This window comes from Bufo gargarizans, chromosome 5 (genome assembly GCF_014858855.1).
Source record: "Bufo gargarizans isolate SCDJY-AF-19 chromosome 5, ASM1485885v1, whole genome shotgun sequence".
Lineage (NCBI taxonomy): Eukaryota > Metazoa > Chordata > Amphibia > Anura > Bufonidae > Bufo > Bufo gargarizans.
The window spans coordinates 380,121,328-380,134,348 of NC_058084.1; positions in this window are offsets into that span (position 1 = coordinate 380,121,328).

The following is a 13,021-nucleotide window of genomic DNA, read 5'->3' on the forward strand; positions in this document are numbered from 1 at the left end:
GGTATCTCGTTTGTGAGAGATGTCCCCCAAGTGCTCCCCTATCCGCCTCCTGAATTCACGTATCGTTTTACCCACATATTCAATCCCACATTCACACTGGATCCGATAGATGACCCCTCTGGATTTACAGTTAATGAAATGTGGGATTGAATATGTTTTGTTGGTGACATTGCTCACAAACGACTTGGTGACGTCTATGCGTTTGCATGCTATACAATTCCCACATCTATAGCATCCCACACTCCTAGATCGCAACCAGGTGGTTTTGGTGCGATCAGGTGCATAGTGACTATGCACGAGTTTGTCGCGTATGTTCGATCCTCTGCGATAGGTAATTTGTGGTTGGTCACCCAAGACGTCTTTTAGGTCAGGATCCATTTTGAGAATTTGCCAATGGCGTCCTAAAATCTGCCTCACTTGTTTGGACCCCCTATCGAAATTGGCAATCATTCTCATGACCCTAGTTGGCGGAACAGATGGTTGATTAGGAGTGAGCAATGGGCCTCTTGGTCGAGACAGGGCTGTCTGGTACGCCGATCTCAAAACATGGTCGGGGTATCCCCTGGACAAAAATCTACTCCTCATATCCGCAGCTTGATTGACAAAATCACGTTTGTCAGAGCAATTTCGTCTCAGACGTAGGTATTGACCCCTAGGAATTCCTGTCCTCAGTGGGAGAGGGTGGTTGCTCTCCCACCTCAGGAGGGAATTCGTAGAGGTAGCCTTCCTATAAATTGATGTATCCAGTTCCCCCCTCCCATTCTTGGAGATTTTTATATCGAGGAAGGGCAAAGTGGTGGGATGGGACTCACTAGTGAAGCGCATACCAATCTTGTTGTGATTAAGATGCTGGACAAAGGCTTCAAAGGTCCCCTGATCACCATTCCAGAGAATGAATATGTCGTCGATGTATCGCGCCCACAGACCAATCTCGTACGTATCCAGAGCTTCATCCTCCTTGAATACGATGGTCTCCTCCCACCAGCCCAGGAATAGATTGGCATACGATGGGGCACAGGGGCTCCCCATCGCTGTACCCCTGAGCTGGTGGTAGGTCCTCCCATCAAAGGTGAAAAAATTACGTGTAAGCGTAAACTCAAGCAGACGTAGGACAAATTGGCTGTGGGCACGATACTGACAACCCCGTGATCGGAGAAAGTGTTCTACTGCGTTGAGACCCAGGTTGTGTGGTATAGATGAATACAGGGCTTCAACGTCAATACTGGAAAGGAGACATGTCTCCTCCAATGTCAGCCCCTCAAGACGCTTCAGGAGGTCAGTGGTGTCTCTGACATGGGAGGGGAGAGCCGTGACAAACGGTGCCAGTACCCGGTCGATATAGATACCCAGATTCTGGTTAAGGTTGTCCACCCCCGATACAATGGGTCTCCCCTTTAGGGGGGTAACCCCCTTGTGCACCTTGGGGAGGCTATAGAAGGTAGATTTCCGAGGGTGCAGAGGGAACAGAAAGGCAAATTCATCAGCGGAAATGATGTTATTAGCTTTCGCTTCTTCCAAAATATTTTTAAGTTCACGCCTATAGCCCTCAGTGGGATCACTATGAAGTACTTCATACGTCCCTGATCAGATAGTATATTCCTACACATATTCACATATTGCGCCGAGTCCATGACCACGACATTCTGAATTTAAACTATAGCCTGCCAGTGCTGATCATTTGCTGGCAGGCTGTAGATGTTTAAAAAATTGCATCAGAAAGGTATATTAGACGTTTTTTTTAACAGCGTCTGATATACCTGCTACCTGCTCCTCTGGTGGTCCCTTTTGCTTGGATCGACCACCAGAGGACACAGGCAGCTCTGTAAGTAGCACCAAGCACCACACTACACTAGACCCCCCCCCCTGTCACTTATTAACCCCTGATCACCCCATATAGACTCCCTGATCACCCCCCTGTCATTGATCACCCCCCTGTAAGGCTCCATTCAGACGTCCGTATTTGTTTTGCGAATCCTTGGATCTGCAAAACACGCACACCGGCAAAGTGATTTCCGCTTTTTGCGGATCCGCACATTGCCAGAACCATATAGAAAATGCCTTTTCTTGTCCGCAATTGCGGACAAGAATAGGACATGTTCTATATTTTTGCGGACCCGGAAGTGCGGATCCGCAATTCTGGATCCGAGCGGGAATAAGTCTGTCCCCATAGAAATTAATGGGTCCGCAATTCCGTTCCGCAAAATGTGGAACAGAATTGCGGACATGTGAATGGGGCCTAAGGGTCTCTTATCACTGCCAGTTAGCGCCCAGACCACCGCACCGCAGTCATCGCTGTTGCTAATCAGCACTAGTACTATATAGCATCTGTAAGTGATCAAGACTTGCGTTCAGTCCGCCCCACCGCAGTGACAGAATTATTTTTTCTGATCACTGCAAAAACACCGTAAAATCGCTGCAGCGCTATAAAGATCACTTTTGAGCTTTTTGGATCTTTATTAGCGATCGCAGCTTTACTTTCCCCTCTTTTTTTTTTTTTTGCACATTTTTGGGCAGAGATTTTTTCATCCACATTGATCGATGCGAATGAAGAAATCTGTGCCGTTCATTTTTTCTTTAAGCCCAGAGGCATTACCCGTATGCTCAATATAAGGAGAATAGCAGAAACTCCTAATGCTGGCCATACATGTAAGGATTGCGGAGACCCTCAAATGCCAGGGCCGTACAAACACCCCACAAAATGACCCCATTTTGGAAAGAAGACACCCCAAGGTATTCGCTGAGGGGCATATTGAGTCCATGAAATATTGAACTTTTTGTCACAAGTTAGCGGAAAGGGAGACTTTGTGAGAAAAAACATAAAAAAATCTATATGCCAGGGCAGTATAAATACCCCACAAGTGACCCCATTTTGGAAAGAAGACACCCCAAGGTATTCCGTGAGGGGCATGGCGAGTTCATGTAAAAAAAAAAATTTTTGTCACAAGTTAGTGGAATATGAGACTTTGTAAGAATAAAAAAGAAAAAAATACATTTCAGCTAACTTGTGTCCAAAAAAAAAAATCTTCTATGAACTCACCATGCCCCTCACGGAATACCTTGGGGTGTCTTCTTTCCAAAATGGGGTCACTTGTGGGGTATTTATACTGCCTTGGCATTTTAGGGGCCCTAAAGCGTGAGAAGTAGTTTGGAATCCAAATGCGTAAAAATGCCCTATGAAATCCTAAAGGTACTCATTGGAATTTGGGCCCCTTTACGCACCTAGACTGCATAAATGTGTCACACATGTGGTATCGCCGTACGCCGAAGAAGTAGGGCAATGTGTTTTGGGGTGTATTTTTACATATACCCATACTGTGTGTGAGAAATATCTCTGTAAATTACAATTTTTTTTTTTTTTTTATACAAAGTTGTCAATTTACAGAGATATTTTTCTCACCCAGCATGGGTATATGTAAAAATACACCCCAAAACACATCGCCCTACTTCTTCTGAGTACGGCGATACCACATGTGTGACACTTTTTTGCAGCCTAGGTGCGTAAAGGGGCCGAAAGTCCAACGAGTACCTTTAGGCTTTACAGGGTTGCTCACAATTTAGCCCCGCCCAAAATGCCAGAACAGTAAACACACCCCACAAATGACCCCATTTTGGAAAGTAGATACCCCAAGGTATTCACTAAGGGGCAAAGTGAGTCCGTGGGAGATTATTTTTTTTTTTTGCCAGAAATTAGCAGAAATGGAAACTTTATTATATATTATTATTTTTTTTATCAGAAAGTGTCATTTTCCGCTAACTTGTGGAAAAAAAAAATTATACATGAACTCAACATGCCCCTCCGCAAATACTTTGGGGTGTCTTCTTTCTAAAATGGGGTCATTTGGGGGGTATTTATACTATCCTGGCATTCTAGCACCTCAAGAAACATGTCAGGTGCTCAGTAAGTCAGAGCTGCTTCAAAATGCGGAAATTCACATTTTTGTACCATAGTTTGTAAACGCTATAACTTTTGCGCAAACCAATAAATATACACTTATTGGATTTTTTTTATCAAAGACATGTAGCACAATAAATTCTGACACAAACTTGTCTAGAAATGTAATTATATTTGAACAATTTTACCAGAAAAAGTTAAAAATACACTTTTTTTGAGAAAATTGCGGTCTATTTTGATTAATATCAGAAAAACAAAAAATCTCAGCAGCAATCAAATACCACCAAAAGAAAGCTGTAGAAGAAAAAGGAGGTAAAATTCATTTGGGTGCCAAGTTGCATGACCGAGCAATAAACCGTTAAAGTTGTGAAGTGCCGATTTGTAAAAAAGGGCCTGGTCACTAGGGGGGTATAAACCTGTGGTCCTTCATCCCTTTGCCTATTTGATTGCTACATCAAATACATCTCTCTTGGACATCACTGCGGTCCTCAAAGGGGCATCGGTTGGGAATTGGTTTATTGTTTAATTGACTAACAGTTTATTTTTCTTATGTACTAATAAGGAGCAGTGGCTTTGCAAGGGGGTGCGGGCCGCACCGGGTGACACCAGTCTGATGGAGTGTCACCCGCCGGCCGCCGGAGTTCTCCTTATTCACTAGCAAGCATGTCGGTCCGGCTGTCATGTGGAGAAGGGGGTGTGACTACCTGGTGAGTAGCGCCGCGGAGGCTGCACTGCAGGAGCAGCCAGCAGGCCCAGGACTCGAGTCTAGAGCTAATGGATTGGATGGTGAGTCACATGACACCACTGCCGCGCCTGAGGGAGGAGGAGGTGGTGTGGTAAGTAGCGCAGAGGGCACATATTGACTTTATATTTAATACCCCATTATAGTATTTATTATATTTAGGGGGGGTGGGGGGTTGGGGCCTCCAGGTCCAGCCAGGGTAAAGCTTGAACAGAAGGTGGAAATGCACTTCAATGCTCCATGACTCATGGAGCATTAAAGTGCATTTCCTGGAAATGCTGCAAACTACATAATGGAGGGCAGTGTGGGGGCAAATTACTTAGTGGGGGGCAAATTACATAATTGAGGGCAGTATGGGGGGGCATATTACTTAAAGGGGTTCTCCATTTTGTTTTAACTGATGATCTATCCTCTGGATAGATCATCAGCATCTGATCGGCGGGGGTCCGACACCCGGGATCCCGCTGATCAGCAGTTTGAGAAGGCAGCAGCGCCGCTGGCCCAGTGACGTCACGACTAGTATCAACTGGCCTGGGCGCGTCTAAGCTCCATTCAAGTAAACAGAGCTTAGCCCCGCCCACGCTAGTTGATACTAGTCGTGATGTCACTGGGCCAACGTTAAACAGTGAGAAGGCCACGGCGCTGCTGCCTTCTCAAATAGCTGATTGGCGGGGATCCCGCGTGTCGGACCCCCGCCGATCAGATGCTGATGATCTATCCAGAGGATAGATCATCAGTGAAAACAAAGTGCAGAACCCCTTTAATGTGGGGCAGTGTGGGGGGCATGTTACTTAATGTGGGGCAGTGTAGGGGGGCATATTACTTAATGTGGGGCAGGGAATTACTATTGGTGGGACTATGAGGAGCACTATTACTATGGGGGCACTATTATTTCTTCAGGATAGTATTTGGGGGTATTGGGGAGCACAGCGAGCTGCAGGATAACACTGTGGGGGCTCCAGGTTGGGGGGTGATGATAGAAAAGTGAGGATACTAAGATGTGTCACACTCTGCAGAGACGAGATGCGGCTGAAAGAAGTGTCTGGACCAAATGGAGAAGATGATACATCAGAGACGTCACCTGGAGATGTGAGAGGTACGTGCTGCTGTATTGTATAGTGTATTTATGTATGTGTACCATGTATATGGTGTATTTATGGGTATGTGTGTTGGATATACATGGTGTACGTGTTGTGACGCCCCGCGTCCGCCGTTGAGTAGGGAACCTGTTCTCCAAATTTTTGATCTGACCCCCCCCCCCGTTGGCAATCTGTCTGCTTAGCCCCCCCCCCCCCCACATCAGCGGTTTGTTTACTATCCAAACCCCCCCCCCCCCCCCCCCCGAGTTACCGCTTGGGTCGGTCGGCAGGCTCAGTGAAGGACGTGAAGGCAAGTCAGCGGCGCGGCGGCGGAGCTTGATGGACGTCCCCTATGTGACTCGTCCCGGGGGGGGGGGGTGTGACACCATTTTCTACCGCACCGGGTGATACCAGCCCTAGCAACGCCACTGATAAGGAGCAGTCCTCTTAACCCATCCAGTGCTGCTTTCAGGGAGCAGAAGTTAGTTTTGGAGCAACCAAAGGTTTGAAACGACAGACTGCACAGCTAGGTGTTTCTTTTATACACATGTGGAAATGGGACTGAATGAAAATACCTGAATTCAGTGATTAAGGAATGTGCCCCAATACTATATTGTAGGTAGATATCCCACCCCAATCTTGCTGTGAGCTCCTACACCCCAGTTCAGGCCAGCAAGATACTATTTACAAACTTGACTTTTTGTTCCTCTATTTGTATTGGTATATTTGGTTTTTCATTTTGCAAATCAAAGCCCTAATTCTTGATCTCATCACTTTATGCCTTTACTTGATGTGGCCATTGTTTGTGGGGTCTGACATGTCCACTCTACTTTGACTAATCACGTTGATTTGCAGTAAACTATTTTTATTATGCTGTTTATGTAAAAAAATAAAATAAAATAATTCTGTATACAGAGATTTGAAAAAATATATGTGTGGGGAAAAAAATAATTATCTGCCCAGCCCTAAGGGTTTAAGACATCTTTACAAAGTGACATGTTTTTCATGTTTCCCAACCTTTCTAAAGGTGTGCTTGTGCTTTATATTATAATTGCAAATTTTCCAAATTCCAATCTTGCATGCAGCAATAAGGGTGGTGTCACACATATATTTTAATAGCAGTACTTTTAGCCAAAGCCAGAAGTAGGCTGGAAGGGAATGAGAATGACACCACCCTTAGAGTGGTCTATGGGAAGTAGTAAATGCAGAACACACAAGTTTTTTTTGGTACTGTTGTCCTGGATAATTAGGTGGCATTTTTTGTCTTTTCCTCGCCACAGCATGCTGTAGCTTTCGCGGTCGTATTGTTGTTTGACCATGACGCGGTTGCTGTGCAGACTGGTTGCCTGGGGCAACGTGTAGTTTTCAGTTTGCATGTGCACTTCCCCTTTTAGGTGTCTCCCTGCTGTTTGGTCAGCGAGGGGTTAATCTTCTAGTTGGTGGGGATTTAGGTGTGTCCTGGGTGTGGCCACTATGTGGATTTTACCTGTGGCTTCCTGGCTGGAGTCAGTTGGACTCCAGCCTTGTTTGGTGTTGGAGCTCTGCTCCTTTCCTGGGTGAACTTGCCTATTCCTTGAAGGCCACCTTGTTGGACATAATGTCACGGTGGGGATTAGGGGAAACTGCCCACCGTACGAGAATGGGTAAGCGGGGAAGCAGCTAGACCAGAAGTCTAGGATGTGCAGTTGCTGGAGTGTTGGTTCCTGTGTGTCTGTATATACTGCATCCTTATGGTGTTAGATGGCAGTGCATTTGTATGGGTTCCAGTTTTCTACGGTGTGTTCTTCTTTGGTGCCTTCCAGCAGCTGCGGCAGGTAAGTGACCAGGTTTACTGTTGTTCTTGGCTCAGTTGTCTCTGGCCACTGGTTACTTACCTGTCATTCTACTTGGTGTCCTTTTCCTTTGTTGCTAGGCCTGTGGGAGACTCCAGTTCATCCATGTCTTGGAAGAACAGCTTGTCTCTCCCCTGCTCCTATGTGAGGGATTATCAGGGCGACTCAGGGTCCTAGGTATCCTGGGTATGAGCCATCCTACCATCTAGGTCCGCTCATACGGCGAGGATTAGGGACGCTTTAGGAGGTGATCTGCTCCCTTATCCCGGCATCCTGGTCTAGCTGCTTCACCACTTACCCATTATCGTACGGTGGGGAGTGTCCCCCACTGCCCACCGTGAGAGTAGCTTTTGGTGGGGTTTTTTTTTGGGGGGGGGGGGGGGGGGTGTTTAGACATTTTCACATTACCTAAAGGAAAAAAGAAGCCATAAAGAAAACCCTACTGGACAAATACACTGGGGTTCATTTGTCGGGAAAAAAAATTCCATAACCCCTTTTTGTGACTTTATTCTTTTTATGCCAGTCCAACAATAGTCGCACAGATTTTTTTGTGCCTTGTTTTCCACTTGAGAGTGGCAGGGACTGGGACCTGGATCCCATCAGATTAACTAACATTTAGGCCTGTAACTGTTGGCAAAAAAAACACTCTATTTAGGGAGTGGGGTGGTCTCTCCAGGCGTACTGCTGCTGTAGAAGTGCGCCTTATCATTATTTAGGCACATTCTCTGGCAGCGCAGGAGGTAATTAAAGACTGGTGGGTAAAAAGTCAGTTTAGTAAATGACCCCCCCCCCCCCCCTCCCCCATTGTTTGGGGCTGGGGGGGGGGACACCCAAGAAAATACCACAGAAACCGCAGCTAAAAAATGCATACAGTTATTCTAGCATTTAATGGTCAAATAATGCCTGAAAAAAATGTATGTGTGTAGGGACCCTAATACAGCTTTTTTGCATGAACCTCATACAGTATTTAGTTTAAGGGTGGAATTGGATCCTGTCCTATAGGGTTAGGAACACCTTTCTCAAATCAAACTTTGGAAAAGGCTTTCCTGGTCTGACAAGACCAGATCTGATCCTGTTATTGACTCTAATTACCGTATTTCTTGCCCTATGTCGTCGCAATTCATGCGATTCTCATCTTGTTTATGTGGTGCCAAATCAATTAGAAGTATAGGTATGTGCATGCCATGCAGCTTTCATAATGAGACCAGACACACTAGGTGGTTTAATGGGAAAGCACTTCCTCATCCCCCTCAGCAAGACCCTGTTTATTTGAAAATACATTCATACATATATATAGCAGACATGACATCACAAAAGGGGTGTTCCTTAAGAAGAGACTATTGGCTCCTTAACCTGATGGGAGTGGTTTCAGCAACTTCAACTCTGATTTTCATAGGTAGATTTGAAAACTGCAACCTAACTCCCCCCTTCCCTATTGACCTTAAAACAAAGAATACACACATGGCTCATACATCTAATTTGCTGCCATCCAGTGGACAAAAATACGTACTACAGAATGTAGAGAAATAAAATCCATCTCTTGTCCTATTTACCCCACAACCATTAACAAGGTTTTTATTTACTCAGGATGGAATAATTTTTGTGTTTGACAGGGGCACAGCACATATACATAGTGTGGGCATGGATGTATTATACATTCTTAACCCTTTCATGACCAAGGGTCATTGATGCCCCAATGTCCAGGTCAAAATTTACAAATCTGACATGTGTCACTTTATGTGGTAATAGTTTTGGAACACTTTTACTTATCAACGCCATTCTGAGATTGTTTTCTCGTGACACATTGTACTTCATGACAGTCATAAATTTGAGTCAATATATATCACCTTTATTTATGAAAAAATCCCATATTTACCAAAAAATTGTAAAAATTTGCAATTTTCTAAACTTCAATTTATCTTCTTTCGAAAACAGAAAGTGATACCTCATAAAATATTTATTACATAACATTCCCCACATGTCTACTTTATGTTGGCATCATTTTGGAAATGTTATTTTATTTTTTTAGGACATTACAAGGCTTAGAAGTTTAGAAGCAATTCTTAAAATTTTTAAGAAAATTTCCAAAACCCACTTTTTAAGGACTAGTTCAGGTCTGAAGTCACTTTGTGGGGCTTACATAGTGGAAACCCCCATAAATGACCCAATTATGGAAACTACACCCCTCAAGTTACTTAAAACCAATTTTACAAACGTTATTAACCCTTTAGGTGTTCCACAAGAATTAAAGGAAAATGGAGATGAAATTTCTAGATTTCACTTTTTTAGCAGATTTTCTATTTTATTATTTTTTTTTCTTTAACACATTAAGGGTTAACAGCCAAACAAAACTCAATATTTATTACTCTGATTCTGCGGTTTACAGAAACACCCCACATGTGGTCGTAAACTGCTGTACGGGCACACGGCAGGGCGTAGAAGGAAAGGAATGCCATACGGTTTTTGGAAGGCAGATTTTGCTGGATTGGTTTTCCGAACGCCATATGTTTTTTATTTTTCTACCGATAGTCTTGTGCCGGGGCTCATTTTTTGCAGAAAGAGTTGAGGTTTTTATTGGTACCATTTTTGGGTACATAGGATTTTTTGATCATTCATTATTACACTTTATGGGACAAGCTGGCCAAAAATTGGCTGTTTTGGAACTGTTTTTTTTTTTTTTTTTTTTACAGCGTTCATCTGAGGGGTTAGATCATGTGACAGTTTTATAGAGCAGATCGTTACGGACGTGGCAATACCCAATATGTATACCTTTTCTTATTTATTTAAGTTTTACACAATAATAGCATTTCTGAAACAAAAAAAAAAGATATTTTAGTGTCTCCATAGTCTGAGAGCCATAGCTTTTTATTTTTGGGGCGATTGTCTTAAATATGGGCTAATTTTTTGCGGGATTAGGTAACGGTTTGATTGGTACTATTTTGGGGTATATACGCCTTTTTTGATCGCTTGGTGTTGCACTTTTTGTGATGTAAGGTGACAAAAATAGCTTATTTTTTTACACCGTTTTTATTTTTTATGGTGTTTATTGGACGGTGTTGATGATGTGATATATTTATAGAGATGGTCGTTACGGACGCGGTGACACCTAATGTGTTTTTTTTGTTTTTTTATAGGAAAAGGAAATTTATTTTTTACATTTTTATTTATTTATTTTTACTTTTATTATTTTCACTTTTTTTTTTTTTTTATCAGTTCCCTCTTGGATCTTGAAGATCCAGTGGGGCTGATGGTTGTACTATACTTTGCAATGCTCTTGCATTGCAAAGTATAATACAATCAGATGCCTGTAGGTGGCAGCACTGGACGCCTATACCATGGCAACCGGACGCCTTTGCAAAGCGTCCTGTTGCCATGGCAACCATCGGGCGCTGCGATCGCAGCAGTCCTGATGGTTGAGAGAGAGGGAGCCCTCTCCCTCTATTAACCCTATGGATGCCGCTACTGCGGCATCTATGGGGTTACAGCAGTGTCAGCATAGAGCTGACACACGCTGCTGATGGCGGCGGCTCAGGAATGGAGCCGCCGCCATCACACACAGAAGGGGGACCGCATCGGGGGCAGGGGACGGGGCATCGCTGGTAACTGGGGAGAGGGGGGCAGCATTTCACTACTTACAGGAAGGGGCTGCAGGAAGGGGCGGACCGCATCGGGAGGAAGTAGCAGGAGAAGATGATGGACAAGAAGGGGGCGCAGGTCGGGGCAGGAGGGGGCGGACCGCATCGGGGGGGCAGGACAAGAACGGGGCACAGATCGGGGGCTTCAAGGGGGCACGGGGGCTTCAGGACACATTACCGATTTCAGGCTCTGATCTGCAGACCGCAGATCAGAGCCTGAAACCGGCATTTTTTTTCACACCGCGATCCGATTAGTTAGTCTGCACAGACTAACCAATCGGATCGATTGCCGGCAAGGGGCCACTCTGATTGGTCCCTTGCCGGCATTACTGCACTGTATGCTGTCCGTGACAGCATACAGGGCAGGGGCAGAAGCTTTAATCCAAGCGCTTTGCAGCGCTTGGATTAAAGAGCTGCCAGAACGTATATATACGTGGTAGCTGCACATACCCCGTGCAGCTATCACGTATATATACAGATTGCAGTCGTGAAGGGGTTAAAAACAATTGTTCTAAAACTGAGAACTATAAAATAACCTGTTAAAACCAAATGCTAAAAACATTGTAGTCGCTGAACCAGTTCCCAAAACATTATTCTGGCCATAATGTGATTAATTTCAGAAGGTTTCCCATCAGTTAATTTGATAAAGTCCATAAGTTTCTTCAGATCCTTGGTGATCCTTCCATCAGGGGCAGTGTTGTCCGGAATGTAGGTGCAGAAGTTCCTTTAGACCCCTCCTTTTTCTGCTGTCAAGGACCAGTCGGTTCTGTAGAGTCATCACCGAAAAAAGAGCTCAGTTGTTCCACCATTCCCTTCGCAGCATCACAGATGTAATTTACAAATCTTTGATTGAAATATGACAATAGAGATGTTAATCTAATCTACAAATTTATTTTTATTTTTTTACTATTAATCGTGGGAATTAATGACTCAAATCCTGCAACATTCTGACTTTTAGCTTTAAATTTGTCAGAAACTCTTCTATAGACCTATGACATCCACGTATACACATGAGTCAAAGGATGTAGGGAGTGACCTCCTTAGGCTACTTTCACACTAGCGTTCATCGGTCCGTTCGTGAGCTCCGTTTGAAGGAGCTCACGAGCGGACCCGAACGCCTCCGTCCAGCCCTGATGCAGTCTGAATGGAGCGGATCCGCTCAGACTGCATCAGTCTGGCGGCGTTCAGCCTCCGCTCCGCTCGCCTCCGCACGGACAGGCGGACAGCTGAACGCTGCTTGCAGCGTTCAGCTGTCCGCCTGGCCGTGCGGAGGCGAGCGGATCCGTTCAGACTTACAATGTAAGTCAATGGGAACGGATCCGCTTGAAGATGTCACCATATGGCTCAATCTTCAAGCGGATCCGTCCCCCATTGACTTTACATTGAAAGTCTGAACGGATCCGCTCAGGCATCTTGCGCACTTAGAAATTTTTCTAAGTTATTAATGCAGACGGATCCGTACTGAACGGAGCCTCCATCTGCATTAATATGATCGGATCCGTTCAGAACGGATCCGATCAAGCGCTAGTGTGAAAGTAGCCTTAGTCGTGACCGGACATTGTTTTTGCCTACTGATTTGATTCCACTCAGGAGGTGGGAATAGAACAAATGGCATCGGTACTTGATCAGGGTACATTGACCACTTCATTCTACCTGCATCCTAGGTCGGAGTTTCAAATCTCCACACAATCACCAGATATCTGCGTTGATAAACCAACTGTCAGAGTAAAAATTAGAGTCACTACTCATCTCATTCAGCTGAATTATGTAAGAACAATATCCTGGAGGGAAAACACCAAAGGGCTTTCCTGTATAAAATCCTGTCTCTAAGGCCAGTTTGT